This window comes from Pongo abelii, chromosome 6 (genome assembly GCF_028885655.2).
Source record: "Pongo abelii isolate AG06213 chromosome 6, NHGRI_mPonAbe1-v2.0_pri, whole genome shotgun sequence".
Taxonomy (NCBI): domain Eukaryota; kingdom Metazoa; phylum Chordata; class Mammalia; order Primates; family Hominidae; genus Pongo; species Pongo abelii.
The window spans coordinates 97,548,522-97,561,415 of record NC_071991.2 but is presented as its reverse complement, the minus strand read 5'-3'; the positions used below and the strand labels follow the sequence as shown (position 1 = coordinate 97,561,415).

Here is a 12,894-nt window from a genome sequence, read left to right as displayed (position 1 = left end):
CCCTGAATAACACATTACTTACACTGTTTTGCTTCGTGAAATAGAAAGACAAAATAATCTTTGACATTGAAAGCAATAAAACAATAAGAGCTTGGCAGAAGTTAAGCTTGGCTGCACGCTCAATGAATGGCTCCCTAATGGTTTAATTGCTCAGTCACCCCAGATATCACTCTGCATGTTAACCTGAATCCCCTGAGCCAGAATTGGGGCATTTTCCCAGGAACCAGGAAGGAAGCTGGAAGGTCACGTGTGTATATCTCAATTCTGTATGTGCCTAGTGAAGGGATCCAGCTTGTAAATTTTGTCAACTTGTGTCACCATATTATTGTGCCCAAAGAGAACCAGTAGGAGTCTTGGAGATCTGAGAAGCTGTCATTACACTGAGTCTCAAGTGACAGCTGAGTCAGTACAGAGCCAGCTATACTGAGATGGGAGAGTGGTGCTTTTCTTCATCAAAAGAAGGGCTATTTGTTCTATTATAATGACAGGAATTCTGAAGTGAACAGCACTGCTGTCTCTGTTTTGATTACCTCCAGATGGGAATGAGAGGAGACATGCTATTGTTAAATATCAGCTACTAACCTTGGTCTTTTTGGAACCTTTGGGAGAATGACCTCAGTGGTGCTTCTGAAGAGCAGTTATGGAAATAAGTGTGGAATTTGGAGGTCTTATTTAACCCACTACCATTTTCATGATTTTTTCCCTGCTTTTGTGGAAACATTAGACAGTAAATATAGATACACATTCATGTAGTCTTCTATATTCTGGAGCCTCCTAAGATTTGCTCAAAGAACTGTCAGAGAAACCAGACCTATAGTGACTAAGGAGGTAACATAATACATCACACAAATGGATATAGGCATCAGATAGTCCTAGGTTTGAATTCTCCTCATCCATTTACTAGCTATGTGGGTTTGGGGAAGGGTTTGTATAACCTCTCCAAGCCTAAGTTTCCTAAAGGCCTAAGTTTCCTGGTCTGAAAAATGGGAACCACAACACATTTCTCAGAGGACTGAAAAATGCAATGACATGATAATACTTGCACGTAGATATTTGTTAAATGCTGGTTCACTTTCTTCTTTCCATTCTATCCCCGTCACCCCCACCCTGAGTTGCAAAATAAATGTTTTTATTTTGCAACTCATCCAGTTGCAAGGATGAAGAACTGGGGACTCTTATAAACACCTATTTATAAAATTTTATATGGTTAGAATTTTAGATTTAGATTAGAATTCAGATTATGAAATACAGGTAGAAAGTCTAGTAGAGCTGACATAAAAATGTTTGTGCAAGAAGAATTCAAAAAGTTAAAAAAATAAAATAAAAGGTTTGCAGGGATGTCCAATCTTTTGGCTTCCCTGGGCTACATTGGAAGAATTGTCTTGGGCCACACTTAAAATATACTAACACTAACAAAAGCTGATGAGAAAAAAAAATCACAAAAAAATCTCGTAATGTCTTAAGAGAGTTTACAAGTTTGTGTTGGGCTGCATCAAGGCTGTGTTGGATTGCAAATGGCCTATGGGCCGTGGGTTGGGTAAGCTTGGTTTAGATAATGTAGATTCCTTTGTATATTTAATCTTTCTTCCTATATCAAGGTAATAGCTTTAATTACTGAAATAATATAATTATCAATTAAAAATTTCTTTTTCTCCCATTAGATATTTTATATTACAATATTTCTAGCAATTATGTGCTAAAGAAAAGATAATTTGGAACCTGATTGATTAATGACCAATCAAGAGGCTCACGTTAAGATGAAAATAACTGACTTGAAGCTAGTCGGTCAATCGACCTTCACTCAAAAACTTCCCTGATAATTATCCATATGTTTTTTCAATTGTGGGTCAATTGAAGATACGTTCATACCTTCTTCACAAAAAATATATATCTTCTATTATTGGAAATAGACTGTAATAGTCTAATCTATTTAATTTTGATTCAATGTCTGTTGCTGGTAGACTTCATTGCCTTTTTTTTTTTACCACAGGAGCATCTCTGAAACTCTTCAGAAGCATGCTTATGGTTCTGACTTTCCAGAGCTTCTGTTACAGAGCTGCTTTCATGTAGTGCGAACTGGAAGACTGATCCACCTGGGATAGACTCCCTCTTTCTCTGCTGACTTACAGCCTGGTATCAGTCTGGTTAAAAGACCTCAGAGCCTCAATTTCCCATATGTCTTCAAAGATGGGAAATAACACTCACCTTATGGGAACACTATGAGAATTCAATGAGATAGTATCTGAAGAATATTTCTTGCACATAGCAAAAGCTCAGAAAATGGTGGCTGCTATTTATATACTTGTTTTAGTTGATGTTCAGGGAGTTTCATACTTAGGAATGGCCCTGGCTGGAGACCCACCAACCATTCTCCCTCTGGGAACAATAAGATGAATTGAATTCAGGATATAAAGTCTTAGGTTTCCTATAAATATGCATATCTCTTACTGATCTGTAGTTTTTTTCATCAGTGTCAACAAATTAAAAAGATAAGAAGAGTTGAGGTAATGTGTATTGTAAGATGTATGTCACCTAATGTTAACTTTGTGGTCTAAACTGTTGAGCTATCAAGCCAGATTCCCAAATCTTTTGTCACCAAAGTGTTCTGAGATATACCTTGATGTTTAGAAGAAAATAGCAAGCTCACAGAGAAACAGAAAACCAAATACCACATGTTCTCACTTGTAAGTGGGAACTAAATGGTGAGAACTTAGGGACACATAGAAGAGAAAACCTCACACTGGGGACTTTCTAAGGGTAGAGGGTGGGAGGAGGGAGAGGATCAGGAAAAATAACTAATGGATACTGGTCTTAATACCTGGGTGAATGAAATAAACTGTATGACAAACCCCCATGATACAAGTTTACTTATGTAACAAAACTGCACTTGTATCCCTGAACTTAAAATAAAAGTTAATAAAGAAAAATAAAACTACAAAAAGGAAAGTATGTTCTACATCTTCTAGGTTCGACTTTTAAAACTTTCCATTGCCTGTAGTTGCCAATTCTGCAGGTACTAGTCCTCTGGAAATGAGTATGTTAAACTGAAGCAATGGGAGGAACTCTCCACAGAGTTTGTTTTCCAAAGAAAATTATTGTTTAGAGAAGCAAAATTAAAAGTCTAGCTAGGTGTGGTGTAAAGCTGTTCAAAAAGTAACTCAGAGCAAGGCCTGTAAAGTGAAATGTGGTGCCCAAGTCATATTCTGCTTAAAAAGGTTGCAACAAATAAAGATGAGTTTAAAAAATGACAAGATGAATCAGAATTCCTACTCAAAAAGGGAAAGGACAAATATACATAGGTTGACATTAGCTCCCCACATCAGTCTTGTCTTTGGAGGACAAGTTAAAAAGTTATTATTGATGCATACAAGTGGGTCGTGTTGAGCAGCAAGTGAAACTATTGTCTTTATTAGAATGGAGATATTGTGCAGATATTTGCTGATTTTGCATACATAAAAAGCAACTTTCCTGCCTTTAAGTAGAAAAGATAACCGCTTAGAAGAGAAACTGGGAAACTAACTGAGAATTGATCCAATTCGAAACTTCTGATTTGTGTAATAAAAGCGGGATCCAACCAGGCATGGTGGCTCATGCCTATAATCCCAGCACTTTGGGAGGCCTAGGCAGGCGGATCACTTGAGGTCAGGAGTTCAAGACCAGCCTGACCAACATGGAGAAACCCCGTCTACTAAAAATACAAAAATTAGCTGGGCATGGTGGTGGTCGCTTGTAATCCTAACTACTTGGGAGGCTGAGGCAGAAGAATCACTTAAACCCGTGAGGTGGAGATTGCGGTGAGCCGAGATCGTGCCATTGCACTCCAGCCTGGGCGACAGAGCGAGACTCCGTCTCAAAAAAAAAAAAAAAAAAAAAGGCAGGATCCATGTGTATTTTTTAAAACTGAATTGACTGTTAATCACATATCAGTCTTACCTTTTAATTACTCTGTGTGAAAAATCCGTTGACTCTCCTAAATTTTTCATCTGTGCTCTAAAGTCCTTGATTACACTAAGCATTGATTTAGCCTCCCTTTAGCTATATCTATTTGGGCCTCCAACCAGAGTCATTCACTTGCATAAGTGACACTTATTAAAATTCAACATTAGAAGACACTGTATTCAATGTTAAATATCTTTTCATAAAGATTACAATAACATTTTTATAACAATACACCTCATGCTTCAGAAGTCTTTATGTCACATCTCAACTCATTCCATCTTCTAAAGGAGGAGAGCAATTTTAAAAGCTTTGTATTTCTCATTATGTTTATTTTCCTATCCATTTACTAATGCTGGACCATATTTCAGAGTTTCATGAATAGTGAAGGCAGATTTCAAGGGACATCAGAGTTATGATGGCATCCTTAACTTGACATTCATAGAAAAATTGGAAAGTACACGCATGGCTGGTTTTATCCAGAACTGCACTTAATTTAAACCTAGCTCTTTATGTTTTTTTTTTCCCTAAAGTGTCTGCTGTATTTGATATATCTTCAGTTTCCATAAGCTGTTTACACCTGCTCAATATCAAGGACATTCCATACTCAGAATAATTTAAGCCACTTTGATGAGTTGAATAATGATAAAATACAGAAAAGTAAGACAGCAGAATCAGAAAACCACAGGATTTTAGAGCAGAAAGAGCCATTAGAGTTCATTTTACTCCCCCCTCCCTCCCCTGAGTCCTAAAGTTTAATACCTTTGCCAAGGCCCTATAATGAGTTAGTGGCAGAACCTGGTCCAGAACCAATGGCTTCCAGTTCTTGGATGAGTGCTCTTTTCATAGTTCCATGTTACAAACAGATAAAGCCAAGGGTAGTTGCTTCTTACTGTACTCTAGCAATGCTATACTGCAATGTGTAAATAACTTGGACAAGTGATCTGGACATTAGAAGAGCAGTAACTTTAATTAGTATTCCTTTGTCGTTGTTCTTTTGGCTAGGTGCATTTAAATCAGAAATTGATCACCCTAATATAAACTACAGTCTTAAAGTCCCATGAGAACACTGTTATCCATTGCCATCTGCCTATTCCTTCCTTCAGCAATGTAATCATCTAATAGCTAAGACTCTGGAAACTTGGGTAGGTCCGAATCTGATGGAATCCTATTTTTTTCTATTCAAAATGTGCAGTGGTGTACAATAAGATGTGTTGACCTTTTTACATGCAGCAAGGCTATGATTTTGAAGCCTGCAGGGAGCAGATTCTGAGTTCCCTGGAAGGTGGGCTATTTTCCATCAAAACTGATGACTGGCTTTTCCAGAGACACAATATAGCCTCAGAAATCTCTCCCCATTTATTCCTTGGGCAGCTTCTAGGACCACTGAAGTCCAAGGGTATATATTTCACCTGCGTTTATGATCAATAGCCCACAAACCAATTTCCTATGGAAAGCCTCCCTTCTATGAAAAAAAGGAAAGAGAAATACAAACTAAGAGGGAAAAAATAAAGGAAAGATTGAGTCACAGCAGCAGAAAAGCCAATCAAGTCAGGGCAAAGGGAATTTTATGTGGTTGGGAAGATCAGTAAGATCGTATACTGTTGGTGTTTATTCCTTTTATTCCTTTTTTTTTGGTGCCAAATATGTTCCTTTATTCTCAAACTAGTGTCCTGTGGTGTCAAATGGATAAATCAATACAATCACTTTTAATGTTCCTTGATTTTCCATCTTAAGCAATATTTTGAAGCCATTTATCTCCTGGAGAGTACTCTGTCAACCAAACCAATGAATGTTACTCTGTGACCAGGAAAGATACATTCATTTTGTTCTATTGAAAGAAGAAATAAATCTATAATACTTTCACATATATGACATGAAACTAGATCTTAATATTTTCAGTAAGAAAGGAAAGAAGGTAAACCTAATATAGCTTTCTGTAAAGTAATAACACATTTAATAACTATGCCAAGGGCATACATCGAGATGAGTAAACAAGTAGAATACTTTCAAGTATATGCTACTGTTTAGAAGCTTTTGAAGTTTCCCTTGGTCTAGCCTCCCAGGCCAGTTTATACATCTCCCAAGAAATTAAGTTACATTTGTTTATAGACTTCCTTTCTTTTTGGTTAACACTGCTAATAACCATATTTATTCTCTAATAACCCTTATTCTTAGCAGCACCAAATATAATTAGTCTATAAATATCAAATTCATTTTCAAATTTTCAAAGAACAAAAATCTGGCAGCTTCATTCTGAAATAATCACAAAAGAATATGCTTTACACTCTAAAAGTAATTTCAAAAAAGAGTTGCCAAATTGATGATTCTTATTTGAAGCAATAAGATTAATGTAGAAACAGATGTACAATATACAGCTGTTGCAATATGTGGGTTTAAAGTTGTAGTTTGCTTGAAAATTCAGTTGGATATATTGCTTCTACTCCTGTGTCTGCATGTGGAGCTACAGTTCAACTTAACATCCCAGAACACAAAGCTGTATTACTTAAAGATACTCTGAATACATATCATTTTTGATCATTTTTAACTCAGGGAATTTCTTTCCATTGGAATAAGATGGTTGCTTTTTTGGTGATCTAATCCACAGGTTGATGTCACTCTCCCTTCTTATAACATGTTTATAAATAAATGTACCTTCATAAATAAAGTCACAAGTAATTAGATTCATTCATACCCACAAAAACACATTGCCTTGTTAGATGTTAACACATATTTTTACAAGCTTTATAGTACTAATTTTTGCTTGAGAAATAAAATTATTTTTCCCACAAAGTATACTAGAAAGCTCTGCTCTAATTTCAGACATTTTATTAGATATGGGGCCAACGAGCCTCAATCTAATAGTCCTCTGTGATCATAGTCTTCTAGATATTATATAATTATCAAAAGGGGATGCTGACTCCTTGCATAGCTATACCTTTTGGTGTGTTAGTAACTGCTATTCTTAACAGCAGACAGTTTCTCATAATTTTTAAAGAGCCTGCTTTTCTGTGAAACAAATTTGGCATAAATATCAAAAATGTTAAAGATATATTAGAAACTTTACAGTTTTACCCTTGATAATGCTTCTTTTTAGTGTGTCTTAGTTTTACTGACTTAAAGGGCTTAAATATGTAGAAACACTATTGTGAGTTACAATCAGTGTAACTCAACGTAACTCAGTGTAATTCAATCAGGTCTTCCACAAAACTAATTTCTTTCATATCCCAAATCTATGTTCACCTTATTCACTTTTTTTTTGAGATGGAAGCTTGCTCTGTTTCCAGGCTGGAGTATAGTAGCACGATCTCAGCTTACTGCAACCTCCACCTGCAGGGTTCAAGCAATTCTCCTGCCTCAGCCTCCCAAGTAGCTGGGACTGCAGGTGCACACCACCATGCTCATCTCATTTTTGTATTTTTAGTAGAAATGGGGTTTCACCATGTTGGCCAGGATGGTCTCGATCTCTTGACCTCGTGATCCTCCTGCCTCGGCCTCCCAAAGTACTGGGATTACAGGCGTGAGCCACCATGCCCGGCCACTTTATTCACTTTTTATAAAATAGAATTAGAGTTTAGTTTTGTTGATTTTTTGTCTTTTACTTGGTATACACTGGTATTTGTTCTGGCTTCAAATAAATTTTAAATGTTTCCCAATAAAACTGTCTCACCAAATGACAAAAAACAGTCTTGGGAGAGAAGTTTAATTTTAACCACCTTCCTTTTCATTTTGAAACTTTTAAAATTGGTCATCGAAGTCCTTCTCCACATTCTTTGGTATAATGGGAAATAGTATCTAAAATTTATTTTTGTTCTTACACTTGCTTCAAAAATTAATTTGTGTCTCTAATAAATATCTAAGCTAGAAAGGACTAAAACTTTACCAATAAACAGCCGTGATTATTTTTTCCTCATATTTAAGAAGCATGTCAGTTTAACTGTGGTTGATTAGACTCAAGAGTCAGATATATGCAATCATTATGCTCAGCAGCATATTAAAACCAAAATAAACTCCATTTTTGCTCTTTAAACATTTGCAAATTAATCCAATATTCTTCCGTATTAATTCCATTAATTTCTCTCATATACTTTTGAATCCATATTACCCAAGAGACAATGCATGCTGCCTCAACTTTGCACATTTAACATGCTGTGATGAAACAATCCTGTCTAATCATCTCTAAATAAATGCTGCTAACTTATTGCTTCTGGAATTGCCTTTTGTATACTACCAGGGTAATTGAAATCCCATATGATGGATGTTCTAAACTCTTTCTTTTATCTATATATGTTTTTCATGGCTAGTCTTTATCACATTCTAGACGACAACAGTTTTGTCTCATTGTCATTTTCTCCCTTCTCCTGAAGTTCAATTACATACAAATCTAAAAATCTTATATAGCCTGAAATCTAATAGTAGAAAGATTCATTCACAGGCTTCTTTCTTCTTCATCATCTTTTTTTTTTTTTTCTGAGACAGACTCTCACTCTGTCACCCAGGCTGACATGCAGTGGTGCAATTATGGCTCACTGCAGCCTCGACTTTCCGAGCTCAAGTGATCCTCACAAGTAGCTGGGACTACTACAGGTGCATGCCTCCATGCCCGGTAAATTTTTAATTTTTTTTTTTGTAGAGATAGGGTTTTGTTAAGGGGTCTTGTAGAGATGGGGTTTCCCAGGCTGGTCTCAAACTTCTGGGCTCAAGTTCCTAGGGCTCTTTTCCTTAGGAACTTACTGTGGAAATAATGAAGAATCAATCTCAGCCTGTGTATATGCACATACATGAGCATACACGTGCATGCATACTCATGCTCTCACTCACTATGTGCCCAACAATTCTTTTTTAGTAGCTACAAAATAAGTTTATTATCAGTCAGCTACCAAAGAATAGTAGGATAGTGGGATAGTGAAATAATTATGAAAAGTATATCTGGGAGATAAAATTAGAACTTGAAAATTCCCCCAAAACTGTAAAATAAACTCAACATTTACAGGCTTCAATGAGAAAAAAAAAATCTCCAAACATTTCCGTTGAGAAACTGCACAATTGTCTTCTTAAGATGTAAGTTTTGTTACAGAACTCAATATATAGTAGTTTCGTTACAGAACTCAATATATGCCCAACAATTCTCTTTCTGTGACCATCTGCTTCTGTTCTAAGGGATGTGGCTTTTATTGAAAAGTGAGTGTGTGTGTGTGTGTTTGCTTGTTTTTTTGTTTTTTTGTTTTTTGTTTTGTTTTTTTTTTTTTTTTTTTTTTTTTTTTTAGAATTAGGCGGGCTCTGAGATAAGGTTCTAGGGAGACAAAATACAAGGCTAAATACAGTCAGGCCTTGTTTATGGGGCATGGGACAGATTGATGGGCTTTTTGTATTATTTGTAGTTAAGGGTCAGTGGAGACCTAAACTAACCACCTTCCTCCCCTACTTAGCTCAGAAATCAGCCAGCAGCTGGAAACAGGCTTCCTACCAAGGGAGTGCAAGAACCAACTTGTCCACAACTAGATTGACTGAGTATATGTATATGTGTGTGTGTGGCAGGTGGTCGGGAGGAGGTCTTTGGAGCCCTAGCTCTAGAACTCTCTCTTACTAGGCACCGATAAATTCCACCTCCAAGATGTGCCTCCTTTCCTTCCAGATGTAGTTGGTGGTAGAGTAATGTAGTGGTTGTAAGCAGAATTACTCAGTTAGGTCTTGTTTTGTGAAAAAAATTTATTTACCCTCATACAGTTATAAGTCACTACAATTTTGTTTCAATGGAGTTATCAAGGACCTATTCCTGATGCCAATGCTAGATTAAACAAGAAGTGAATGTATCATTAATGCATGCATACATAAGAGCAATGATATAGTCTTCAGTAGTCTGTTTTCCTTCTACGCTGCTGGGTTCATGAAAACCAATGAGAATTTTTTTGACCCAAATGTGTAACAAATGTGATTCCATACTCAATACCAACAGATATGCTGGATACTTATTTAAGTTTCTAACAATGGCAGGATTTTTCACACCATGGACACACTTCTACTGCACCCTTTCTGAACGTATTTGAAAACTTCATTAAAGGATATACTGAGTGAACAAACAACCCAATTAAGAAATCAAACAATCCCATTAAAAAGTGGGCAAATGACATGAACAGACATTTCTCAAAAGAAGACATGCAAATGGCCAAAAGGTATATGAAAAAATGTTCAACATCCCTAATCCCCAAAGAAGTGCAAATCAAAACCACAATGAGATATCATCTTACTCCAGTTAGAATGTCTATTATTAAAAAGAGCAAAAGTAACAAATCCTGGTGAGGATGCAGGGAAAAGGGCACTCTTACACACTGTTGGTAGGAATGTCAATTAGCGCAGCCACTAGGGAAAACATAAGAAGATTTCTCAAAAAACTGAAATTGAATTACCATATGGTTCAGTAATCCCACTACCGGGTATTGTTCCAAAGGAATAAATATAGGAGATCAGCATATCAAAGAGATTCCTGTACTTACATGTTGATTGCAGCACTATTTACAACAGCAAAGACAAGGACTCAACTGAAGTGTCCATCAAGGGACAAATGGATACACAAAATGTGGTATATATAGACGATGGAATACTCTTCAACCACAAAAAAAATAAAATCCTGTCATTTGCAGCAACATGGACAGAAGTGGAGATCACTATGTTAAATGAAACAAGCCAGGACCAGAAAGACAAAAATAACATGTTATTACTCACATGTTGGAGCTAAAAAAGTTGATTCCATGGAGAGAGAAGAATGATAGATAACAGAGGGTTGAGAGAGTGAGGAATGGGGAATGAAGAGAGGCAGATTAATGGGTACAAATATACAGTTAGATAAAAGATAGAAGTTCTATTGTTTGACAGAAGAGTAGACTGACTATAGTTGACAACAATGTATTGTATATTTCAAAGAAGCTAAGTGAAATAAATAGAATTGTTCCCAACACATAGAAATGATAAATATTCAAAGTGATGGATACCTCAAATACTTTGACTTGATCATTACACATTCTATGCATGTAACAAAATAAATATGTACCCCATAAATATGTAAATTATTATGTATCAATTAGAAATTCAGAAAAGATACAGGAAGAAAAAAATTTTTTAAAGGTATACTGAGTTGGGCCGGGCGTGGTGGCTCACGCCTGTAATCCCAGCACTTCTGGAGGCCAAGGCAGGTGGATCACCTGAGGTCGGGAGCTTGAGACCAGCCTGACCAACATGGATAAACCCCGTCTCTACTAAAAATACAAAATTAGCTGGGCATGGTGGCACATGCCTGTAATCCCAGCTACTCAGGAGGCTGAGGCAGGAGAATTGCTCGAACCTGGGAGGCAGAGGTTGCAGTGAGCCGAGATCGCACCATTGCACTCCAGCCTGGGTAACAAGAGCAAAACTCCATCTCAAAAAAAAAAAAAAAAAAAAAAAAGATATACTGAGTCAAGATGGTGGATCATCCAGGTCAATTAATAAGTATAAAGCAATTTTTATAATATGTTGGAATCTCTGTATTTTTGTTCACTTTTTTGCCAAGTTAAAAACATCATTAGTCAATAATGTTATTGGAATTGGCTACTAGGAGAGATGGCTGAAAATTCAAAGAATAATTGTTTCATCATGATATTCAAATTGAGTTTCTAATCATCTCCTTTATAGGAGCTATCCAAGGATTTCCAATTAAATTTATGACTTTGTACTGAAATTACATCTTGAAGCTCTTTATGTTTACTCATATAAGTCTAGCTATTTTACCCTTATATTTACTTTTTCTTCATAGTCTTCTTTGGTACTCTAAAAGGAGATGCTTTATTTAAGAAGTTAATTAACTAATGCAAAATTTACTCCTATTATCTTCATATTTAATTAAGACTTTCTTATTTATGTCATCGCCTTAGCAAGGACTACATCTATTCCTGAACGTCAGCTTCTTATCTATTTTTCTCAGCTTTTAAACATAATAAACAGCCTGGATTCTTTATTCAGTATTTCAGATCTCCTTTCTTTCATGTCACAAAAGATAAATTCACACTGCTGCACTGACAACATCACAGCTTTGAAAATGCATCCACCCGTTACCTTATAAATAGTTCAGTCACTTACTTTAATCAATCTTCCTCTGTCCATCACTTTAATGTCAAACTTACAAGTTTAAGAATGCACTTTTCTCAACTTCCAGAGTTAAAGCAAGGGTCCAAAAGCCTATTCACTTAACTAACACACACTGACAGAAGCATCATTTTGACTGACAAAATGCCAATCATCAAGTATTCTCATTTAGGAAGATTTGATAATGGTGTCCTGGCATTGTCGTTTTGATGAATATTTAGTGCTAACAATGGCAAAAGTCCACCTCTCCTAAAAGGTGGGTAGGTCAATAGGGCTGGGTGATAAACTTTCCATCTTGACATCTCTGTGTTTTCATTATTTCAGTATAATTATCCAGTATCTATTCCAGACAATTATAGTTACATAGCTCTGGTGGTTCAACCCTAGATAATAATTTTTTTTTGTTTTGCTTATTTGTTTCACTTATACCAGCCAACTTTTTCTTTGTTTAATGTTATCCTTTCAGGACCCATAGCTTTGAATTTATTTAGAACGGAACTAAAAAAAGGAAACTCACACAACATCCACAGCCCAGAATTTCTAGAGAGTGGAAAGTGTCTGAAGTGCATGGAATCTGCCTTGAAGAAAATGGATTTTTGATATCAATCTAAGATCCAGAACCTGAGTTTAAAAATCCTTGATTTGTCTTAAAGTTAATAGAGGATTTTCAGGTGAGCTGTAACAGGCACTAAAAATCGTATCATTTTACCAATTCCTCTCTTTGGAAGGATAACCAGAAACGATTGTTTATGGATATCTATAGGTTACATATAAGAAATTTACCCCAACATGCTTTCTAAGCATCATTGCTTTCTAAGACTTGCAGAACACTTAGCTTTA

General features: G+C 36.1%; 1 protein-coding gene across 7 annotated transcripts in view; it reads right to left on the bottom strand.

Moving 5' to 3' along the window:
• Window positions 1-12,894, bottom strand: part of MAGI2 (membrane associated guanylate kinase, WW and PDZ domain containing 2) — a 1,490,397-nt gene that overhangs the window by 1,016,752 nt on the left and 460,751 nt on the right. The window lies entirely within an intron of this gene.